This window comes from Periplaneta americana, chromosome 2 (assembly GCF_040183065.1).
Source record: "Periplaneta americana isolate PAMFEO1 chromosome 2, P.americana_PAMFEO1_priV1, whole genome shotgun sequence".
Lineage (NCBI taxonomy): Eukaryota > Metazoa > Arthropoda > Insecta > Blattodea > Blattidae > Periplaneta > Periplaneta americana.
Genome location: NC_091118.1, coordinates 109,243,768 through 109,268,612, shown reverse-complemented (window position 1 = coordinate 109,268,612; position 24,845 = coordinate 109,243,768). Strand labels below are relative to the sequence as shown.

Below are 24,845 nucleotides of genomic sequence, written 5' to 3'. Positions count from 1 at the left end.
TTTGTTTAAATGAAAAATATAATATAATATAAACAAATAAAATATATAAATATATTTAAGTAATGCAAGTGACATTGAAATTATAATAGGCCTAGTAACAACAAAAAATACATATATAACTATTAATTTCAGATATAACCAAGAAGGTATGGAAAGTAGTGTCTAATCCACAGTCATGGAAATGCAATATTCGAAGTAGACATCCTGCACATACAGTATAACGTCAAGTGAGATTGGCCTTTCATGAAGAGTGATATAACAGAGATCTGATTGTTTTCACAAAATATAATTTTAATTTCTGTAATTTATTTAATGTCAGTTGTTACCCAATTATAGATTAAAAGAGCACAATTTTTTCAAAGTTTAAATGTTTTATGTAACGAATAATAATGTTTTAATTAATGAATAGAAATATAGTTTGACAAAGTTCTATCAGCACTTAGAACCTTGTCTCACCCTGAAAATTCATTATGGAAGGGCATAGTTCTAACTGCAAAATTAAATATTGTAAATGAAATGAATAAGTGGTCTAATTAGACTATGAAAGTAAGTAATTATAAGTTCAGTGCTTTAAGATGCCATACGTAACATTTCATAAATATAAGCAACTAAATGTTCATATTACAATAAATTTAAACTTTGAAGCTCTGTATCTCAAAAGTATGGTAAAAGCAGTTAGAACCTTGTCAAACCAAGGCCACGATTTGTTGTCACTTTTACAGTCACTAGTTGTAGGTTGAATGTTATCACTCGCAATAACAGCAGATGCACTAACACACTATTAGGCTCCTTTTATATTTATGTCCACATGCCAGATGTGTGAATTAACGTTGTTTCAATGGAGTCATTTTATAGTTACCTGCTTGCGTCGAGCAGTCACTTTCTTCTACCTGTGACTGAAGCGGGTTGGAACAGACATGTAGCCATTACACCTAGCATGTCACCGCCACGTGGATGGGACTAAAACCATATGAGGATCTCTGTAGTTAATGCCTCATCCCAAGTGGTTCACTAATCCTCATTCCTTATAAGCATGTAAATATACACGCGACTGAAGCCCATCCTATTAGCTACAGGAAAAAATAAACCTCTTTATTGCTTCTAGATCTCAATGTTAATTTTAGTTGCCTGTCTGAAAGCACGACCTATTAGATATTTCCAAAAACTTAATAGGAAATGTGCTGTTTTTCTAAACTCAAAAGTAAATAGGATATATGAAGCAGTTGTAAAATTAATATAGGCTGTCGAGAATGACTGTGATTTGTAGGCGGAGCCAAGCACAGACCATTGGCAATGAGGCGTGATAAGATGACAAGCAGAATTTGTAATTTAACTACAGCTGCGTCACCACTTATAACACCAACCCAAACAGCAAGATGGGTATCATGGTCGGTCAGTCAGTTTCTTTATACTCTATAATACAGTGTCAGTGCTGTGCTGTGTTAAATTGCATGTTGTTAATGTCCTGCAACATATATAGGTCTACAGTAATAATGTAGGCAATAATGGCTGATGTTTGTAATTAAGGGCTCAAACAGAAGCAGTACGTTAACTATGGATGTGTCTTAGTGTAAGTCCCACATGCATTAAATCAGTGATGTCAATCAGAGCGTATATGCGCTACGAGAATGCTTGCGCTACTGGAGCACGCAGAGCGCGCCAGCTACGAATACGTGCTTCAGTGAGGGTTGTACAGTGTACAGTTGGTATTAATCATGCACCAGCGAATAGATCGTATAAAAAGTTCCAGTTCGAATGAGCACTGCAGTTCCTATGCAAGGAACAGGAAGGAGATAATATAGTGCTTAATATGTGGACAACATACGATTAGTAAGAAAAGCAGCATACAGCGACATTATTCAACATACCATGAACAAACATACAGAGATATCGAGGGGGAAGAACGATTAAAATTATTACATACATTACAGACTACTGTAAGTGCAAATATCTAGATTATTTACTATGTATAAATTAATTTATTATTTCTTTATTGAGGGTCCTTACAGGGAGTTATCCCCAATTACAAGTACACCAACATAAAGAAATACAAACAACAAATTAAAAACAAATGATTCATAAACATGTGCTGTAAACACAAAGTTTACAAAAGTTCAGTGTATATACTAATGTGATAAACTTCTAATTTCCAAATACGTAAACTGAATTGACAGATGTATAGGGCTACATAACAAAAAAATCAAGTACAGTTATTAAAGAGGTATTCAATTGAAGACAGTCCTGTAGGCCTAAATAAATAGTGTTCAAATTTAATGTATGGGCTATTCCATCTCAGATCGACTGAAATATAGAGAAAATTGACCTTGCATTTTTCAAATACAATGAAACTTTTTCTGTCCGTTGACAACTGTGATACAATGCTTTGTGCAAAGTTGAGGCATCAGAACTTAATAGTGTTTAAATTAAAAATATTTTAATTTATCGTATTTTCACAAAATTAGCAACTTTAAACTGTTGTGGCTCCGAAACCCTTTCACCCAATGATCAAAATCATGGTTTATTTCGATGCTGAGAAATTAAAGTTTATATTGACATGTAAACAGTTCTTCTTACTTTTTATGGAAATGGAGAAATTTAGATTTTTCTTCATTAAGACGCCTTTGCCCACGAAAAAATATTTTAAAATAAATAAAGAAAATAAATAGTATGCGCGTGAACTAACCAGCTGACTGTGAGACGGGACCTAGCAGAGACAAGCAAGGCCAGGAGACAAAACATGTGATGTTTCGTCTAATAGCGCATAGCTGGGCTAGCTTTATCACAAGTTTTCATAAACACAGGAGTAAAGTGACGCCCAACGCTCGCTTATCTCCAGTGCGTGCGGTATATACTGCTCCATTCAAGTCTAGGCGTGTGAAAATAATTCACTTTGTCCACCCCTGTGTCTTGCTCTTATCTGTGTTTATGGCATCCCACTCCAGCACTTAAGCACGGGAAGGAATCAAACGTCCGTTATGCACTCTTTCTTTGACATCACTGCATTAAATCCTTTGTTAGGTTGTTAGTTTAAAATAATTACCTGTTATATCACATCATTTGTAATTGCTCCTCGTGTGTTGATGCATGCCTTATTTCCGGCACTATCCAAAAGAGCAGAAAAGCCAGCAAAATTCCTGTAGTAAATATTTTTTTTTAATTCATACAAATAATATTATAAGTGACTCAACACTTTCAGAGTCTATTAAGCAGAAAGTACTTACTTTTTGTCTCATATATTGATATCAGTAACTGTATTACTGCCATATCAATTGCGTATATATTTAACTGGAAATTTAAAGTTTAACGAAAGTGTATCTCTATTAAAATAAATATATTAATACATCAGTAATGTTATTAAATACATTAGCATTCCTTAAAACTTATTCCACGTTGCTGCTTTTGCCTTCGTCATCCTTGTCGGAAGTAGATTTAATGCCAACTCTGGAATAAAAATCTAGGGATATCTCAAATGGCAGCTTTTTAAGGAAGTGAACTACATCAGATGGAAGAGATTTTTCAGGTTTTCTTGGTAGTTTTCGAGGTGATATGGTGATTAAATGTGGAAGAAGTGACAGATGCCCCATGCAGAAGGATCTTATGTACAAATGGGGGACATTATACCAAGGATATTTTTCTATGAACAGTTTTGCAATAATTAAGGCAAACTCATTGAAGGTTGATTCATTTATGCTGTCTCCATAATGGATAGTGATCAAAATGACACCAAAGCATTTTATCAGATCTTCATCCACACCAGTGACAGTAGAAGCAAGTGAAGTGGATTCTGATAGATCTGTAGTATCAAGGTGATAAACAACCATATAATTACCTTTGGAGATGATTGATCTACTTGGTAAAATAACTGAACTTGCACTACACATGTTATAAAGACATGACTCATTGTAAGTTGTATCACTAGACCTTTGTTTATATGACGATTGCCCAATCTGGATTCATTATATGTAATGATCCTATTACAGCCTGTAGTTTTACTAGACATGTTGCTGTACGGTCCAACAATTCCTGCAGCTTCACTTCTATGGATGTTTCATCGAAAGTAATTGACACTTTTGGTGGGTAAAAATGTTCTTTAGCTCCTAGTACCCAATGATAAGAGAAATACAAATCAGCATTTTTTCTTTAGTTTCTTTCCAGATTAACTTACATTGTTTTCACTTAAACTTGCCTCGACAATTTTCATCATCTGAATAAGGCCGCATTTCTTTGCATGATTTAGAGTCAGTTTATTCCTGATAGATTTTTTCCAGCTCTCATAGGAGTTGCTAAGACAACTTTATTTTAGAAGCTACCTCCTTCCCTTCTTCTAACTTTAAGTCTTATTATTGTAGCAAAAGCTAACTCGGTCATACTTACTTTCTTGATGCATTGCTTCTGTTTTTCGTAATTTACTTTTATTACTGCTTTCATCAAAAGTCAAATTACGGCATCCTCGTTTAATCTTTCTTTTAACCTAAAGATTCCTCTATGATTCTACCCTTGAGAAGCACTCAAAACTCAACCAACTTGCATAATTTAATGAAAATGCTTAATGTTTTCTGTGGCACTTTTCAAGTTTATCAAATAATAATTTACAAAAATCGTTAGATGTGTCCTTATTTTCTTTTCATCTTCAGGTGAAGAATGGTTCTTAAACATTTTAATACATAACTAATTAAATGTGTTGGTTGTTCACTTCTACTTTTACCAGATTTTTGTCGAATTTCTTACAGTTCTCTCCAAGATTTTCAACATCCCATTGTGAATGCTTAAAAATTTAAAATAAAGGAGATTGCCCTAATAATAGTATGCACACTCGAAATTGCAACATATCTACACTACTTGAATAACCAATACAAACTTAATAAAAATCCGCAGAAATTTATGCTGCACAGTAGTGCCAGTGTCGAAGTACTGGTTGAGGGAGCATGGTGTCTACCTGCCTGGCTGGCTCATGCGCTAATGCATGCTCTCACCAAAACATCATGTACACTGACTGCAAAAGTTTTTCATTTTATCACATTCTACACACTATAAGCTTTCTTTGGAATGTAAACTGATTGCTACGTTCAGTTGCAAATTTTTTGTAGCTCGAGAATTTATTTCATCACATGATTTTTTTGTTCAATATGTAAAAAGCAAACAAAGTCTATATTTACACATTTACTACTTGTTGACATTAAAATACATTAGGTCATTGTTGACATTAAAATACATTAGGAATAAAACTACTTGTGTTAAATTTTGGGAAAAAAAAAAAAAAATTATATATATATATATATATATATATATATATATATATATATATATATATATATATTGTTTTCATGAGCATATTTATTGAATTAGAAATCTTTCAGTATCGAATTTAGATGGTCCAATGTGTTGTTAATCAAGTGCCATAAGCAAAAATGGTCAATAAAAAAGTTGAAAAAAAAAATAATTTTGGTGGAGTTTTCCGAGTTATGGATCATTGTGCAGTGGTGGAGGTGCAGAAGGATTTTTAGTTATATATGTTGACACCCAGTCTTCTTTTATGGTATGAAGATTAGTTCAGTTAAGCTTGTGGTTTTGTAAAGTGCTAGAGAATGGATGTCGTAGTTGATACAGAGATGCTGATTAATGAAGTGCAGTCCAGACCTACATTATGGTCCCCAGGTAATAAAGACTACAAAAATCGAGATCTGCGGAATAAAGCGTGGGAAGAAATCTGTACCAGTATCATCATCCCTGTATTTGATGAAAGTGATGACAATTTAAAGAAAAAATTAGATGAGTGTTTATTTTGTTTTTTGTGTCTTCTTTAATTTACAAACAATTGCATTGACCTTGTATTTTTTTTATACATTATGAAAGTAACAAAACGAAATATAAAATACACATATCATTAGAGCCCGGATTATATGCATTTATGAAGCTTGAAATATGCATGCAAATATGCTCTACAAAATTTTCAAAATATGCACTAAAAATATGCAATACTAATTTCGAAAAATAACACATCGTAAATATTTTTGCTTTAAATTTAGTAAAAATATGACAGTTTTTTTAAACTTCAGTGCATGCACATTTTGTTCAAAGTTGTGTAAATCATTGTCCATTACAATAAAACAAACACAGTTAAACAATTAACTTGAGTGTCACTAATATTACTTAAGTATAACATTTATATTTTTTATTCACATTAAAGCTGAGAATTGCAGGAAACTATGAATGTCATCTTCATGTTTTCCATGGTGAAGCTCCTACACCTGTCAGAAAACAGATTTTTGTACATTGAGAATGACCTCTCTACATTACAAGAACCAAAGTTGCACGATATAAACTCCATTTCTTCTTGTGTCAACTTCAACTTCCAATGCTTCACCACCTAACAATGTTGCTATCTGACAAACAGAGTAGTATTCAGAATTTTTATCAAGCAATGATTGAAGTTTTTCAGAAATGTTTTTTTTGTAATTTCATAAAAATGAGCTAACCATAATACCGCATTTCCACTGGGCGTGAATCATTATTTATTCATTAAACTTCAGAAAATAACTGAATATGCCATTTTTTGTATAACAAAAAAATATATATATCAGAATATGCCTAGAATATACATTTCATACTGAAATAAAATACATATGCAATGTAAATAAATCTTAAAATATGCAATTACATGCACTAACATATATTATGTTAAATTAGCTTGCATGCAATATGCATTTTGGATATCGTCACTGCACCCCCAAAATCTGCTATGTGCATTTAAACATTTTTCAGGGAAAGAAAAAAGCATTATCACTTTGATAATCAAGGGAATTAAAAGTGAATTCCCCCGCCCCCTCATGAAAAATCTGTTTAAATGTGCATAGTGGATTTTGGAGGCACAGCGATTATATAAATCCGGGCTCTAAATATGACTAATACTGTAGAGCTTAAATCTTTGATTTCTGCCATGGCACACTACCAACATCCATGAAATACTGTGAGAGATTATCCCTTATTGAATGCATTCAACATACCACTTCCTCTGTTGCATAGTCGTGATCTTAAATCTTCAAGCTTGACCACAGTCAGTATGTCTTCATAATCAAAACTTTCTCTAACTCTAATGAAGTTGTGCAGAACACAATAGGCTTTTACAGCATCCACAGCAAGATTTGTTTCAACATTTAAGGGATGATGGAAAATTCGCCATTTGTTGCTTAGAATCCCGAAAGTACACTCTACATATCTTCGAGCCTGGGCTAACTGATAGTTGAATATCCTCTTGTTGTGGTTTAAATGTTTCCTGTAATAAGGTCTTAATACATGTTCATTAAGAGAGAAAGCTTCATCTGCAACTAATACATGGGACAGTATAGGGTAAACATTTCCTGATAGTGGCTTTGGTGGAGTGATGTCAAGCATTCCGTTAGTCATCTTGAACCAAAATAAATTATTTGAAATGCACCCAACCACAATTTCTCCTGTAGGCCCCAATATCAATGAAAATAAAACAGTAATTGGCGTCACAAATAGCCATCAAACAAACAGAAAAATAATGTTTGTGGTTCATAAAGTGATCCACTGTGTTGTGATTTCACAAAATGAATGTGCTTCCCATCAACTCCCCCCAAACAGTTTGGAAAGTTTGCTTTACTTTCAAAACTAAGGTTGATTTCTTTCCATATTTCTAAAGAAGGTTCAACCATGCACTTATTTCTCAGCACCAATGACAACATCGTACATACTTCATGCACTATTTGAGAAATAGCTAGCCTATCTTAGCATGCAGGCTTTCACGGCCGGTGTCTAGTTGAAACGGAGCTTCTGGGCTAAGATGCCATGGTCTACTGGTGCAGATGTTCCCAGACGTTTCGTCTACTACTGCGGCAAACATCTTCAGTGGTTAGGTATCCTAGGTCGAAGTCTCCTGCTAGGGGTACCTGTAGCAACTGATAACCTGACTGGTTGCTTGTCCTTATTTATAGAGCTGGGGATTGGCCTTTGTGTTCCATTGTTGCGGCGGTCCACACCCGTCCAAGGCCACAGTGATCCAACCATCCACGTCAATTGTATCTGTCTGTGTCTAATCCAGATACATCCCAAATAATTTATACCCACTCACATTCTCAGTCTGTCGACCAGCCAAGAAGGATCTGCTTGAGAATCAGGAATTGCAGTATAGTGTCAAATCCGAGGTGACAAAACAACGAGTGCACATGCATTCAGGAAAGACAATGAACAGTATCTCAAGAAAAAAATTCAAATATGAAGTGAGAAACGATTCGTACAGTTATTGTTTATTTAATAATTAAAATAATATTTATAACAATAAATATTTCAATAAATTCATACATTGGAGGTTTTAATTGTAGTTTCTATGTCTATATCAAACAAGATACTCTTACGTCAGAGTTACACAAAGTCTCTCAGTTGGACTCATGGGCATGGAGTGGTTCCTTGTAATATGAATATGACTTCCAACTTTCCCAAATAATTCGTCGAATGTTTTGGGACTCATCCTAAAATAATTGAACTTTGTTGCATCTTCTCGTAAGTCAGCATACAGGGTTATGAAAGCTCCTTTCAGGTCTCTTCGAATGTTGAGAGCATGAACACTGAAACGCCTTTTCCTCTTTTTTTTTTTCTTACCATCTTGTGATAAAAGTATGCAGCACCAACTATTTTAGTTGTGAACCGTGCCATGTCACATGCTCGACTATTACAAAACTGTAAAATGGATCTTTCCAAAGTCACACACTACATACCTGGTTTCAAGCATGTGGCATGTAATTATAAAAGGGACCTTACCCGTATTATTAGCAGGTTCATCATTATTACTAATATGTTACTTAGACAGTATTCTGTACTTAAAAAAAAAAAAAGGAATGGATAACTCACGAACTTGTCACATAAAGTGAACTGAATGAGCTCTCTCTAGAAAATGTTCCAATTGTCCCTATTCGTTCTTACCCACACTATAAAAAGATAACTCTCATAATGAGTGCCTGTATTTAGAAATATAACATTTACATAAACGTTGATTTGTATATGAACTTAGTGTTGCCATACATCCGGATTTTCCCGGGCATGTCCTCTTTTTTTAGGGTTAAATTTTTTGTTTGGTCGGGTTTTTAGGTTAAGTTCAAAATATGATGTTACTAGTAAAGAAAAATGCCTCAAACATTTGTAAGAGTTACTTTGTTGTAACTTGGAACCTTCCAATTGTTACAGTTAAGTAATGCTTTAGTCCACCCCATGCTCTCGTGAACTTCTCTTTCTGTACTCTTTGACCACAATATTATCGATGTTTTATTTTTGTAAAGTTTGGAAGCTTTGCGTCTTGTGTTTAAAACTGTTTTCACTATGTGGCAATGCTATATACGTGGTGTGTCTAAAAAGTTCGGTGAATGATGTCATATCTGAACGGCAACTTGGCGCACGTGGTTGCGCATGCGCATAGTTCTTCAGAGACTTGGGGAGAATCGATACATAGCATGCAATGCATGTGACTGGCAGTGTAAACAGACTGCGACCAGTTGAACGTAGTCAGTGTGAGAGGAAGTGTCACAGCGCAATGGAGCAACTTGTAAACATCAAGTTCAGCTACAAATTGGGTAAGACTGCAACGGAGACACATGGAATGTTGGTGCAGGTGTACGGGAGGGAAGCCGTGAGCAGAAAATGTGTTTACGAATGGTTTAAGCGCTTCCGTGAAGGGAAGGAAACAATTGAGGATGAGCCACGTTCAGGTCGGCCATCGACAAGCAGAACCCCAGAAATGATCGAGAAAGTGCACAAGATCGGCGACTGACTCTAAGATCGATTGCGGAGGAATTGGACATTAGCAAGGACACGGTGCACACCATCGTCCGCGATTATTTGGGTAAGCGGAAGATCTGCTCCCGATTTGTGCCGCACAAGCTCACAGACGAGCAGAAAGCAAAACGGATGGAAACTTCTGGTGATTTCATTTCCATGTGTGCCCAGGATCCATTGCTTCTGAAAACCATCGTCACAGGAGATGAGACCTGGTGCTACCATTTCGATCTGGAATCAAAACGGCAATCGATGTCATGGTGTTCACTGACTTCCCCACGACCAAACAAAAAGCCGCCTGCAAAAATCCAAGGTGAAAACACTGCTGATCGCCGTCTTCGACAACAACGGTATCATCCACAAGGAATTTGTTCCTGCAGGTCAAACCATTAATGCTGCATTTTACCAGTCCGTTTCGAACCGATTGCTACAGCGTATTCGGCGGGTTCGGCCCTTATTGCCCTCTAAAATAGTCGCCACCCGTTACAACAAACTTTTGACAACGTTCGTACAGCTTCTGGAAACTATCAGCAAAAGCCTCCTGTGGAATCGATCGCAGAACAGCTGTCACACGATCTTTGATGGCATTCACATCCGCAAAACGTTCACCTTTCATGGCCGCCTTCAAGCGGGGAAACAGGAAGAAGTCCGCAGGAGCCAGATCAGGGGAGTACGGAGGGTCATTGTCATGGAGCAGCATCCATTTGCCAGTCCTGTGCAACTCAGGCCGGGTACGCTGTAGCAATCGGTTCAAAACGAACCGATTGCTACAGCGTATCCGGCGGGTTCGGCCCTTATTGCCCTCTAAAATAGTCGCCACCCATTACAACACACTTTTGACAACGTTCGTACAGCTTCTGGAAACTATCAGCAAAAGCCTCCTGTGGAATCGATCGCAGAACAGCTGTCACACGATCTTTGATGGCATTCACATCCGCAAAACGTTCACCTTTCATGGCCGCCTTCAAGCGGGGAAACAGGAAGAAGTCCGCAGGAGCCAGATCAGGGGAGTACGGAGGGTCATTGTCATGGAGCAGCATCCATTTGCCAGTCCTCTGCAACTCAGGCCGGGTACGCTGTAGCAATCGGTTCAAAACGGACTGGTAAAATGCAGCATTAATGGTTTGACCTGCAGGAACAAATTCCTTGTGGATGATACCGTTGCTGTCGAAGAAGGCGATCAACAGTGTTTTCACCTTGGATTTTTGTAGACGGCTTTTTTTTGGTCGCGGGGAAGTCGGTGAACACCATGACATCGATTGCCGTTTTGATTCCAGATCGAAATGGTAGCACCAGGTCTCATCTCCCGTGACGATGGTTTTCAGAAGCAATGGATCCTGGTCACACATGGAAATGAAATCACCAGAAGTTTCCATCCGTTTTGCTTTTTGCTAGTCTGTGAGCTTGTGCGGCACAAATCGGGAGCAGATCTTCCTCTTACCCAAATCATCGCGGACGATGGTGTGCACCATGTCCTTGCTAATGTCCAATTCCTCCGCAATCGATCTTAGAGTCAGTCGCCGATCTTGTGCCAGCATTTGTCGCACTTTCTTGATCATTTCTGGGGTTATGCTTGCCAATGGCCGACCTGAACGTGGCTCATCCTCAATTGTTTCCTTCCCTTCACGGAAGCGTTTAAACCATTCGTAAACACATTTTCTGCTCACGGCTTCCCTCCCGTACACCTGCACCAACATTCCATGTGTCTCCGTTGCAGTCTTACCCAATTTGTAGCTGAACTTGATGTTTACACTTTGCTCCATTGCGCTGTGACACTTCCTCTCACACTGACTACGTTCAACTGGTCGCAGTCTGTTTACACTGCCAGTCACATGCATTGCATGCTGTGTATCGATTCTCCCCAAGTCTCTGAAGAACCATGAGCATGCGCAAGCACATGCGCATAGTTGCCGTTTAGATATGACACCATTCACCGAACTTTTTAGACACACCACGTATGTCGTCTTTCGGTTACTATTGCTTGCTGGCTGTCAACTTTCATAATGGTCTTTTTGTTGTTCTGTGCATGCTTGTAGTTTTTACGAGAAAAAATGCCGAAAAGAAAGTGTAAATTTTCTGCCGGGTTACAGAAGAAGTATCCTTGTTTTCGAAGAGGTAGAGGTGATTTCGAGGGTGATTGCATGGTATGTAAACCAGTACATTTGTTTCAGTATCAAATAAATGAGGACTTGATTTGCAAGCGCATCTGGATTGCAAAAAAAACACAAAAGAACAGTTTGAGGAGAAAGTTCTTCTACAAAATTAACTGACTTTTTTTGTAAAACCCGGCAGCAAATTGGAAGATGAAGTAACCACAGCAGAAGGAACTTTCGCTTTTCACACTGGTAAACACCACAATAGTTACAATGTGATGGCATGCACATCTGGCCTAATGAAGACGTTCCCAGAGTGGAATATTGCGAAGAAGTTTATTATGAAAAACCGAAGACAGAGACAATTGTGAACTCTGTGTTGGCACCCGATTCTTTGGGAAATGTTTTAAAAACCATTGAAGAAAATGAAATACTTTATTGTGGAGTTTCCACTGATGGAAGTAACCATGGTTCGATAAAGTTCTTTCCAATAATTATCCAGTATTTTGACTGGGAGAATGGTGGTTTGCAGTTCAAAATATTGAATTGAAAAGTCAACCCAATGAGACTGCAGGTACAATATCGTCATATATAACAATGTAGGATACCCGGTACCAAAGTATTGAAATTGTGCGTCATTTTTGTTGTTTTCTGTGATTTATAATTAAACTCATGGTTATAAAGATTAAATAATAACCAATTCACTTGTTTGTATTATTATTTTGTTATTTAAGGTTAAGAAAATTCCTACTATCAATATTGAACTCATCAGTATTATGCTTTCTTTATACCTAATGCTAGAGACAGACAGTAACCTATAACTCTTTGACTTGGGGGGAGAGGGAGCAGTGCCTCGTATCTCTGCCTATTCCTGCATGTCATTTTCTTCACTTTTAGTGAATATTCGAAATCTCTGTGCTTACTTTTAGGGCTGAAAGGATGCTTGAACCTATTAAGATTTTTCTTGAATATTTTTAGACCTGAAAAACTGCTATAAACTCTTTCTGTGAAAGTACTAGTTCTGAGAACAATATTGTGTCTGTAAGTTCCAAGCAAAGAGTTGATAACGACCTATTTTATCCTCTCTGCTTTGAATAGAGCTCTACGTAACACATTAGAATTGTTGGATTAGAACAGTAAACTGACAAAATTTGTCTATGATTTGGCAGAATGGGTTAAAACTTCGAAGAAACTTAACGAGGATTACATTCATTTATAAGTATTCAGCAAATTAGTACTGAATTAATCCATTTCTTATATTATAATTTCATTAGTCAAGAACTGTATAAAGGCTTTTTATCAATTATGCCACGTAATTTCATTCCCTTCATCTTTAATTTCCAACTATTTGATAACATTGTTCCTGGCACCAGTGTTGAATTAACACACATTGAAGTCTAGGAAGGCAGTGTTAATGTTCACTATCAATTACTACTACATAGCATTTGCTTACATAATGTAGGTCGACTGGGCGGTGTGCGACCAGTACGAAGGCCATGCAAAATGTGGCAAACAGTCTTCTGCATGCACGCCAGTCCGGTTCAGTCTCTCTGTAGGAATGATTATATTGACATTAGATTGCGTGTTATTCTTCTGATTATGTTAGTGAAGTGTTTAGATTTAGATTTAGGAGTGGTCTTTTGCTGCTGTTGCTGTGTGGAATGGTAACATAGGAGATTTTCTTACAAATCGTCTTTTTACCTTTCCACAGTCACTCTTTTTCATATAAGTCTCTACCATGAAAATCCTTTGCTCTATTGTAATTCTCTGTGGTGAAATGTGAGCAAGCTAATCTAAACACTTCACTAACACAATCAGAAGAATAACATACAATCTAACATCAACACAACCACTCCTACAGAAAGACTGAACTGGACTGCTGAGTGTGCAGAAGACAGTTTGGCAGGTATTGCATGGGCTTCGTGTCGGTTGCATGCTGCCCGGTCGACTTACATTATGTAAGTGAATGCTCTGTACTATTACTATCACCACTATTGTAGTAAGCATTTTATTATAATCTTGCACTCTTTTGACACCATTACTCACAACTTTAAACTGCTCACCGATTCTTTGTCTTTCTTCACATATATTCTTCCTCCATTCATGTTCATGAATAGTTTTAAAAATTTGATATAACGAAATCTTAAGAAACACTAATTCTTGGTTACAAATTATAATTTATTTCGGTCAAAGACTTGTGCATGCTCTTAAGTGGCGTAGGAATTATTTTGCAGCATATGTGCCATAGCCTAAGACTTTTTTTGTCCCTAGTAAAAAAATTATATGAGATGTGGCTATCAGGGAATGCTCTTACTGCTATCTCTGTATACAGGTAGGTACCACAGCTTATGACAGAAGTTCTATAACAAAACATTGAATATCTTTATCAACATTTCTATAAACATGAATTTACATAAATTCCTGATCTTGTAATGAAATCCCCAGGAATTGGCGCATGTATTTGGGCTTTGACATATAGCCATGTCAACAAATATATGCTTATATATAATATATGTTAAGAAAATAAATTATCCTGACCATTCAACTGAGTTGGCAGAATGCTCCTGAAGCCCGAAAAGATGCCACCAAAGTGATTTCTTTTTGAGAAGGAAATATTTCTAGTAAAAGTTGATTGTCATTTGTTTTGCTTTCTGATTTCGTTTCTAATGGCTGATGTCTCATCTGTTTATATTATTTTTGTATAATGTAACTCTGTTCTTATCACAAAAATGTTATAAACTGTTGGAACAAAGAATTACTTGAAACGAAATTAGGAAGTAGCACTTGACTAGTAAAAAGTTATTCAAATTGAATACACATAATTCGTGTTAGTCCTCGCTAGGCTGCCACTGTTTTGTAACAGTATTTATATCCTTAATTTGTTTCGAAAATATCTCTATTCTCAATTCGAGATTTGGAATTGACTTACGATAGATTTCTCTCGAAATTCAGTGCTCCTGCACTCAAGGACTGATAAGTATGTCGCATAAATGCTGCACAGAATAATTTAATAAATATGATACGAACTTTGTAAGTAAAGTACATTTCTTTATAAATACGGCTGAAATGTGAAACACAATAGTGCCAGTCAAGTCCATCCTACCTATGCATGAAACTATTTCAGAATGTTTGTTTGTTAGGTACTTTGTCAAATACTGTTGCTGAATGATCGTATAATTTACATTTTGTATCTAGTTCCTTTTAAAATAAGTATTTGCTCATTCTTGTGGTAAAAGTGTGAATCTTATACATTGTTATAAATCTACCGACTTAATTGATTTTGAAATTAATTTTTGGAAATTCCATCAAAGGTGCATCAAAATCTGTAATTTAGCATGATTTACAACATCAAAATTTTGTGTGGCACTTTTTAAATATTTTTTTCTTGTATATCATCATAATAATGAGTCACTGAGAGATACTGCCAAAGTCACTGATCTTGCCAACTGCACTTATTTTTTAAAAGTACTGCAAACTATTGTTACAGAAAATGATGTAACTTCTTTGTGTAGAATGTGTTCTCATGAATGTGTTACGGCAACATTAGAGCAATTAGCATGATATTTATAACATCTAGACATTATTTTATAAACATTCCTATATACTCTACATTGTCATTGTAATGAATGACAATCTGTATTTTAGTAGGTACTTCTTTGTTGAGTTCAAGAAGGATGAACTTAATTGTGAAATGAAAAGCTTTGTTTGCATATGATTTTGGGTTTCTAGGTTCATTGTTATCGATTTTGTCTATTGCAATTATTTATATATAAAAAAGAGAATACTTAGCATACTTGGCATTAAATTAAATTCGTTACAATGTAACCAGTAATACACCATGAATCATGGAAACTTCAGGGACATTAGCTGTTTTTATCATACTGTTTTTTTATTGTGTCATGAAAGACATCGATTGTCAGTTCCAATTATAATGTCGGGAATTTTAAGACGTCTGCACCTCTGTTGTCTCTCATTGGCTTGATTACTTGCCCAATGTATACTTTTTTTCACATAATGTATCGTTAATAGTGCTCTCTCCCTACTGTATCTTTTAGTACTAACAAAGATAATATACAGAATTGTAAAATTTAACTAGTATTGAAAAGTTAATACGAAGAATATTAGGTAAAAGTAATTAAATTGTGATTGTTGGCAAAAGGTATTCTAGTAATTAACATTTTCAGTTCTTAATGCATTGGAAATTGTTAGATATTGGTATAAGTCGATATTGAGCAATTTAAAATATCATTATGCTATGTAAATACAAAATGAATAAATTAATTCCCGCTCTACTTTCGATAGGTTATTGATGATCAAAAAACTTGAAAAATTGTATATGAACTACAGATTATTGATACCCTGTCGGGAATTGCCAAAAGCAAATTTTCATAATAGTTTTACTTTTATATGACTTATCTCCTATGACCATGCAGTACACAGATTTAACTTTTTTTTTTTAAGTGTATTATATTTCATATTCATCATTCATTCATTGTTTCCTTATTCAGGTTCTTCACTGCAAACCCAGCATTCTCCAGTCTTTACTATTTTCCGCCTTCCTCTTAGTCTGCACATAATTATGATCCATATATCTTAATGTTTTATATCATCTGATATCTTCTTCTACTGCGAACTTTTTTCCCCATTCACCATTCCTTTCAGTGCATCCTTCATTTTTCGTAACCTGTAACCAAGCCAATTTATTTTTCTCTTCCTGATCATTTTCAGCTTTATTCTTTTTTCACCCAATCTTTCCAACACAGCTTCATTTCATATTTTGTCTGTTCATTTCACATGCTCTGTTCTTCTACATGTGCACATTTCTAATGCTTCCAATTGTTTCTGTTCACTTTGTTGTAATGTTCATGCTTTTGCCCCATACAATGCCACACTCCACACAAAGCACTTCACTAGGTTCTTCCTTAGTTCTTTTTCCAGAAGTTTGCAGAAGATGCTCTTTTTCTATTACAAGCTTTCTTTGCCATTCCTATCCTCCTTTTGATTTTCTGGCAGCAGTTCATGTTACTGCTTGTAGTGCACGTCAATATTTCATATTAACTGCTAAAATAAGGAAAACTTTTACGTCATATTTTCCTTTCTGTTTTGCTGTGTGTAGTGTAGAAGCATAATATTCCCGTAACAGTTACATAGGATGTAAAAAATATGTCTGACTCTAGTTTAAATAAATATTAACGCAGTTTTGAACAAAATGTCTGTGAATAATTTAAAAACATCTGTTCCAGTGCATTAAACTTCAGCACAGCAGAACGACACATAACAGAGTGTTACTCATTCTCATGAGACAAAACTAAACCTGAATCAACATTCTGAACACAGTCTGTAGTCAAATTCAGATAGAAGTGATGAAATACATGATCAATGTCCAGTAGAGCACGTGGATCTTTCTTCTTCTTTTTCTGTGAAATAGGATTAGGCCCATTATAAACACGTCTTAGTTTATCATTAAATGTTGTAACATCGGGATGCCTTAAATTTGATTTGTGGAAAATATGACTTTCTTCGTAAATTTTTGTATTTTGTATTCAGTAATTCGTCTATATCTTACTCATTTTCAACTATCCCATAAATATTTCTCCTTCATTTATTTTTCTCACCATAATTGATTGTTTTAAAACTGTGGCAAAGTCCAGAAAATCCGTCTGTTGCATTTCAATACCTTGAAATTGATTTTTAGTAGATACAATGTGCACAAGTTGGAATCAATCTCATGAGTGGAAAAAGTCTTGTACATTTCTTTGTTTGTTCTATTACACAAGATGGTGAACATAACCAGCATATGGTTATTCCTATTTTAACCACCACTTGCATCACTGAAAAAAAATATGTGATTTTTGTGAGATGGGAGATTACTCAGATACTTATAAATGCAAGATGCTATCTCATTTACATTTCTCCAACGATTCCATCATGCCATATGCAACAAAAACGTGTTTGATGATACTATAAGTAGAGGCAAATTAAACGTTGAAATTTGCCATTTGTAGAGAGAAATGTTTGTTGTTAAATTTGGAGTTGGGAAAACACTGTTGTAAATCAAATCCGATTACTTGAATGGATACATTATTGTTTGCTCTTTCTTTGCTAATCTGCTTTGTTTTGTATGCTTCACCTGAAGACTAGTTACATGCTTGTGATAATTCTGAAGCACTTTTATTTTAATTTGGTAAAGATCACATTTGGGAATTTCAAATGAAAGACTGAAAAATTAAAATATTGTTTAATACAGTTTTATTTACTGGGTTAGCTATAATTTCACATTACATTTTGCACATTCTTGAAATAGATGAGAGGGTATTTTCTTTTATGTGCTTCCTTGAGTAAAGACTTTCATACATACAGTAAAAAGGATGTGTTGTTGGGCTCTTTCTTTCTCTTAATTTCGCCACTGTTTTTGGAAGGGAAGTTTTTCCTTTATGGTCTGATTCAGTTATTTCTGATATTTCCGTTTTTTTTTAGCAGTTCCTGTTCAGTAAATGAATTTGTTTATCCAAGAACTTTTAGAAAGCAGCCCTTACATACAGCCACATATTCTCCAGCATACTTAACGTGTATGAGTGACTAAGAAAACTAAATTTTCTTTTCGCATGTTGTACTCTTTACAGCCAACAACTAGCCTTCTACCTTGTTTTTTTGATACCATCTATATGAAACACTGACAATAGTCATTCAGTGACCATTACTTATAAAATCTGTCTTTCAACATCTGTAATTTTGTCCTTACACTTCATTCAACTTTCGAGCAAGTTAAGTTTTCTTCTAGAATTTACTTTTCCTTTAGTTGTTGTATATTCCTTACAAGTGTTTCTTAATAATTTACATTGATCTCTCACAGTTCTGCTATATATTTTTAAATCACTACTTGCTTCTGGTACCTACCTCATTAGTTACAACTTAAGAATCAGGCACTTAAGGTCACAACCATTGCAATCGTTACCTGATTTTATACCTTTCTTACTAGGTTCCCCTTTTTCATCGATTGACACATGTTCATGTTTATTTTCAGGAGATTCTTCTTTCAACTGAGGACATGACAAACTCTATAATAAAAAATGAATGTTGTCTTGCACATTAAAAATATATGACACTTGGCCTGGAATTTTTACCCACACTGAACTGCTATTTTAGACACATGATAAGTTGACTTATTCCATTTTGACACCATGAAACAAACAACAGCCAAAAAGAAGATAGCTACTTGTAACTGTTTTTTTCCCCCTGATAACAGTAATTTATTTAACTTCCACACTTATCTGGAAGTAAAATTTATATTATAGTTAAGCAGGTGAGTTGACTTCCATTGTTAATACATTACTTGACGAAGCAGAATAAAGAACAGTAATACAATTTTGAAAAAATGGGGAAAATCGACTTAAAATCTGGATTTCCTTGGGTATGAGTGATATACTGTTATTAAAATCTTCAGCACACTTTTGAAATCGCTGATTTTTATTTTTAAACAAGATTCATTCACTAAAGCATAGGATTTATTTAGATAAGAACCATTAATGTTGAATTCAAATGTGACTGCCATTTCATTTTTAGGTATTAATGATTCTCTTCTAAGACCTGTCTGGAGAATATTCTTCGAAATATTCTCTGGACACTGGCAAATATTCTAATGCATTCCTAAATAAAACGCAAATAAGGCAAATTCGCGTTTTTAGGGACAAATTATTGTTTCAAGGAATACATTCTGAAATAAATGATACTAGAACAGTGGAAATGAGACAATTGAAAAAGTATCTTGTTGTTAAACTCCATTCTTTTATGAATATTTTTTATTGTTACAGAAATCTCGTTTTAACAAAGTTTCAGTGATTTCAGAATTTCCCTAACTCTTGAATAATTTTTTAAATAATACACAGTTTGTCATTTCCTTTAAATGTTAAATTAAATTTCTCCTCCCCTCATTGATGCTTGAAAACGTTTTTACTACGAATCAATTAAGAAATAGTGAATAATAAACTTTTGTGAATGCTAACTTTATTCCAGTTGCAATAGTTCACTTATATCACATCAGACTGTTTTCGTCTCTCTCTCTCTCCCTCTCCCTCTCTCTCTTCCTCTCCCCCCTCTCTCCCTCTCCCTCCCCCGATCTCTCTCTCCCCCTCCCTCTCTCCCTCCCTCCCTCTCTCCCTCCACCTCTCCCTCTCCCTCTCTCTCTCTCTCTCTCTAAGAACTGATTTTCTTAAATGTAACATGTTGTGCAGAATAATGTGTTCAATTACAGTAAAAGCCACATATAGCACGAACCAATATACCACAGATTCAGATATAATGCAAAGGAAAAATGACCCCTGAAAAAATAATTGCTATTTGTCAGCAAATATGAGTTTGTGAAGTTCCTTATTTCTTTGGTGAGAATTATTTCCAAAGCACTTACGGTGTACACAATATAACAAATGTATATTATGTCATTTGAAATTCTCATTTATAGACACACTAAATTAGTGCTAGGCCTACAGTACATTGAGCGATTCAAGACAGTGTTTAACTATCGTATTTTGTTTCATAGGAGTAAGCTGTGTAATTGATAATAGTAATTTATAGTATAAGAGAGTAAAAATTAGGTTTCATGTGCAAGTAGAAAGTTTAGTGCCCGAGGTGAAGCCAAGGGTGATAATTTTCACGAGCATATGAAATCTGTTTACTCTCGTGTGCTATACAATATTTTATCCATTGCTGGTATCTAAATTTTATCATTGATACCTAATTTCAATTTTAAATTGTAGGCTTTTTCTTTGTAATGTGTTGTTTATGAAGAAGTTATAAATGAATGAATGTATGGATTTTATGGTTGGTTGTCATGGAAAAAGTTTTTAACTCACTGCTGTGAATAAAGTCGTTGTTTAGGTTGCTAGGACAGTGAAAGAAAGACCAGTTTAGATACCAGTTATTTACTTACTGTACTTACGGCTTTTAAGGAACCCGGAGGTTTATTGCTGCCCTCACATAAGCCTGCCATCGATCCCTATCCTGTGCAAGATTAATCCAGTCTCTATCCCACCTCCCTCAAAACCATTTTAATATTCTCCCATCTACGTCTCGTCTCCCCAAAGGTCTTTTTCCCTCTGGTCTCCCAACTAACACTTTATATGCATTTCTGGATTCGTCCATACGTGCTATATGCCCTGCCCATCTCAAAAGTCTGGATTTAATATTCCTAATTATGTCAGATGAATACAATGCGTGCAGTTCTGCGTTGTATAAAGATACCAGTTATGGATAAATTTATTTAATTGTATGTTTGATGACGTAAAATTATATATAGTGGTACATCATGTTGCAGTCTTTTTTCGCTATCCTCCCATTTCATTGTTGAAATCATTCTACACTTTAGCTACTTTCTGATATAGCATGTGTAAACTATATTGCAGTAGCTATGTTATATAGGGCTTTTACTGTATGAATCTTATTTACTGTTACTGGTATGTAAGACATTTCTTACATGTGAAAGTATTTCATTATTTTATATTAAAATTTAATTTTGACATAGCGTGTAAAATAAATGTTTTTGGTCAATCAACGTACATTAACCATAATGTTCTGTATAAATACATTGTGATTGTTAGTTTCAGTTCCATTCTGTGTGTATCTATGTTTGAAAGTCATGTCATGGTGTAAAATGAATGCATTGGGTACCTGCTGATGTGCCGTTTTTACACATGTGAGAACTATGTGCCTTTATTTTGATTGTTGCCAGTGACGCACAGCATATTTAATACTTGATTTTATTTGCATATGGCCAATCACAATAGAGTGTTTTGTTTTGGTAATATGGTAGTTACATGTATACGCTTTTCAGTTTCAGCAACGATACTCATAATAATGCCATTTTGGAGTAAATTATGTCGTGTTTTATGGATGTACAAAAGTACATTACTCATTCTTTTCTGTTGCGTTGTATTTTATAGTAACCATCTTAGTGCCAGTTGCCTACCAGCTACAATGGCGAAGATGTCAGAGTGTCATCTTCAAAAAGTATTTTGTTATCAAAAGAAACTGTTGAAGAAAAGGAAGAAATAACAAAAAAATAGAAATAATAAAAGAAGAGAAGGAATGAATAAAAAATGAGATAAGAAAACAGAAGATAACGGTCATATGTCAAATCTGATGGTGCTTGAACAGAAGATCCACAAAAAATGAAGTACAAAAGCACACATGGTATATGACTTCAAGCACTTTGTCACCCTTGAGGATTACTCTTCTTCCCATGTTATTTGATATTCGGATGAGTTTGAAAAGAACATGGAATACATTTTTAACATTCAGCCAAACGTGAGCTTAAAGTGAAGTATAGTTATGAAATGAAAAGATTGGTACTCTTAGCCTAATATAAAACTTACTTACTCATAAAACGAAATATTAAGGTACTACTGGTATGTCAAGATTTGCATTATCCTTGTCCTTCTGTCAGGATATTTGATTCAAAGAAATGTTTTTAAAATGCAGATGCTTTGGATTACATTTAGTGCTGGTATCACAGATTAGCTATCTCGACAGCAGACTCTCGTAATCCATTATGCAGCAGGTTGCACATGCTTTTCACTGTAAAGGTTGAAGAATGAATTAATACAATTTGATTTGTTACAATCTACTTGTGATATATGAATTCGAGAAACTGAGGTATATGGACTGAGGTTGTTGCAGGTGATTTTTTTTTTTTTTTTCAAATAATATTTTAATTACTTACTTCATATAATTAATGGAAATAGTGCGCATTTTACATTCATGTACTTTGAATCATGTGCACCACAGGCATGACTTTATGGGAGGAAGATATGCTATTTAAATACTGTTGAGAAAATAGTAACCAACCAGAGAAAGTCCAGTCTTAATTTCTAATTTTTAAGAATGTATGCCATAACTTCTCTTCTTATATTTTTGCTCCGTGGATTAGCAGTTTCTTTACAGACAAATGCTGCAGGCTAGTGCATTGTACCAAACTAATTAAAGCCACAGGAGTACTCACTGTTGGCATTTATCCAAATAGCATTAAAAAGTATCGTGTACTGGCACTCAGAAGAGTTACTTTCAATTATATTGCATGGTTGTCACCACTATTGATCATAACACAATGATGGAAATGGAAAACACAATAACGATGTTATGAGATACTAGAGTTGGATCATATGTAATAATGTCAAATCAGGGATGATGAATTTAATTTTTTGGATGTGAGTTGAACATATAAAGCTCTGTACACATTGTAATTTGTTGCATCAGTTCAGTACAGGTGTTAATATCTGTATTGGCTTTGTTTGAAGAATGTTACGTATTTCGTTTGTTTATGGACAACTGCAGATGTTTATTTTTATGAAGTGTATTGTTAAGTGATGCAGAATTGTACCCCATGTTAACATGGTATTGCACATTAAACATGTGTTTTTTTATTTGTTGGTACTAAACTTGTTTTATTACAAATGTGGCTCCTCCTTCATTAATCTTTGTATCACTATATGTTCACCAGGAATAGCTAAGCTGTTTTACCATTTTATTATGTCGCTTTCTACGAGCAAGAGTGGTGTTACGCTGGCTGTTGCCTGCGTGTAGGATTGGCATTACTCCACATTCCTACTAGGGCTGATCCCATGAGCTCCCCACAGTATGTTGTCTTTCATGTTAGTATGAATCTTCTAACCTGCAGTTGTCTGGAACTGTGCCTACCATTATGTGGTGGCAGTTTGCTGTTCGGCGTTGGATTGAGTGACACATGCAGCATAAATGTAAGCAACTATAGCCTGGTATAAGCCGAATGTAATAAAAATTATATTTAAATTCTATTTACACACATGATACTGTCATTATTGTAGGTTGAAAAGACAGGTGGAAGTAAACTTTTTTCGTCACACGATTTTACACAATGCATTGACCTTCTGACCTCTTATTTAAACCGATTCTGAGAAACTACAAACTCCTCACAGGAACAAAAACAGAGGTGGGCTGCCATTACATAGTGAAATATCTATATATATATATATATATATATATATATATATATATATATATATATATATCACTATGAGCCACGTATTGATCGAAAATGGCAATTTCTCGGATTTGTGATTTTCGAACTATAGTCACAGTTGGGACCCGCTAAAAATCTGTCACAGCGACAAAGTCACATGTCTTCTAATCACACACCCCCTCCCCTCCACTAGCGCTAGTATGTGAACTTCTTTTATTCCTCAAGTACAGAAAAAGTCTGAATTCCGTAAAAAAAAAAATCATCATTTGCACCCAGCATTTCATCCTAAACGACTATAAGCCGTTGAGGAGAGGCCTAGATTATGTTACATAATAAGCCACCACAGTGACCAATCTGTTAAGTAGATGGAGTTCAGAAGTACTCGAACTCTAGCTATGAACCCTTGTAATTATGTCTTATTGCCCAAAAACCAAAGAACCCTTGCGAGGCATTTGCTGAGTTGACTCCCTGAGTGCGCTCTGTGAGGGAAGTGTCCACAAAAGGTGGTGCAGATGGAGTGCGTCATGTTGTTTGTATGACAGGAAACTATATTTGAAGTAAAATTAAAAGTAAACTAAGTAAATTTAGTTCGCAACAATAAAATTTTTGTCATTTTTCGAATGCCCTAGTATTAGTGAGTACAATTATTGTCAACGTGCTTAATTAGCGATGAAAACAATGTCATCTTGCAAAAAAAAAAAATCTTCATACGTGTTATAAGGAAGCATAGAGACCAAGGCGATGGTTTTATTTGCATAAAAATTGTTTTCTGAATTAAGTAAAAACTAAAAGTGGAGAATCAATTAACGAATCATCGAAATTGTGCATATTGATATATTCGAAGAAAGCAAACTTTCTTCCGAAGTACTCGTAGATAAACTTAGATGTTTTTACATCTTTGGATTGCAGTGGTCGTTATGACGTAACTTTTAATGATGGGGCTGTTGTGGTTTTTCGAAAATGACGAGATCTCTTAA

The 24,845-nt window shown here is 35.1% G+C and overlaps 1 protein-coding gene across 3 annotated transcripts in view; it reads left to right on the top strand.

Moving 5' to 3' along the window:
- LOC138694493 (endoplasmic reticulum metallopeptidase 1-like) overlaps positions 1-23,308 on the top strand; it is a 145,811-nt gene extending 122,503 nt beyond the window's left edge. The window contains exons 16-17 of one of the 3 annotated variants that reach the window (XR_011330956.1): positions 18,904-19,182; positions 21,815-23,308. The gene's annotated coding sequence lies outside the window, so the exon portion shown is untranslated. Of the gene's footprint in view, positions 1-7,955; positions 9,384-18,903; positions 19,183-21,814 lie in introns of those variants that run through there. The other 2 variants (XM_069818261.1, XM_069818263.1) reach the window with 2 other exon arrangements.
- Positions 23,309-24,845: the final 1,537 nt, after the last annotated feature.